Below are 1139 nucleotides of genomic sequence, written 5' to 3'. Positions count from 1 at the left end.
CCTAGGCCATTCTATGATTCTATGATCTAAATGGAGCTAGGGTCTCCAGACTGATAGAAGTTACTGTAGTAGTTTGACCCTGGCTGGTGGGTAGATGTCCACCACAGCCACTCTGTCATTCCCCCTTCTCAGCCAGGCAGCGGAAGCAAATATAACTAAGGGCCCATGGTTTGAGGTCATCATCATCATCATGGCTAGACTTTGTAAACCAAGGGGCTCTACTCACACTTGCTACAAGCACGCTGATGGCTAAAAAGGCTGATGTGGGATAGGCACGTCTGGTTGCAAAGCGGAAAGTCTCCTTAGGCGGTACTGGCGAGGCACGGTTCCTTCTCCATTGTCTTTTCTCCTCAAGACTAATTCTATGTGCGTTCTCAAAGGAGGCAGCAGCATTGTGGATGGTGTGTCTCCACATCTCCCAATTGAAGGCCAGAGTGGACCACTGATGGTAGTCAATATGGCCAAAACTGAGGTATTGTTTCAGAGAGTCCTTCTTTGAGGCTTCTCTGTTGCGGCAGCTGATGGTGAGTTCACCATAGAACACAACCTTAGGGAGGCAGTGATCCTCCATCCTGGAGACGTGCCCTTAGGTTGAATAGGGTACCATTGGTATGATAGGTTTGAGGTATGGACAGACTAATCACCCACAGCTACCGTCCTGGGCAAAACAGACTCACTTTTGGTGAAATTAGTTAAATTTATTAACTGTCAAAATCAGAGGTGAGTAGTGAGAGATATAACCAGATCTTAAAATAACACCTTCCCCCCAGCCCTCCCTTCTTCCTAGGCTTAATATCAATCCCAATTTATACACCTCTTCCCTCTGAACGGCACAGGGCAACAGGGAATGGGGTAGTGGTCAGTTCATCAGATGTTGTCTCCACTGTTTCTTCTTCCTCCGGGGGAAGACTCCTAACTCTCCCCTGGGCCATTGTGGGGTCCCTCTCATAGGACACGATCTTCACACACTTTGTCCTATGTGAGTCCTCTCACAAGAGACAATTCTTGACAAACTGCCCCAACATGAGTCTCTCTCCATGAGGTGCAGTGCTTCAGCGAGAAATGGCTCTAGCGCAGGTCCTCTGCTGGGTCACAGAAGTCCTGCCAACCAACCTGCTCCAGCGTGGGCTTCTCCTCTC

This window comes from Apaloderma vittatum, unplaced genomic scaffold, assembly GCF_000703405.1.
Source record: "Apaloderma vittatum isolate BGI_N311 unplaced genomic scaffold, ASM70340v1 scaffold7775, whole genome shotgun sequence".
In the NCBI taxonomy this organism is placed as follows: Eukaryota; Metazoa; Chordata; class Aves; order Trogoniformes; family Trogonidae; genus Apaloderma; species Apaloderma vittatum.
This window is presented reverse-complemented; position numbering follows the sequence as displayed.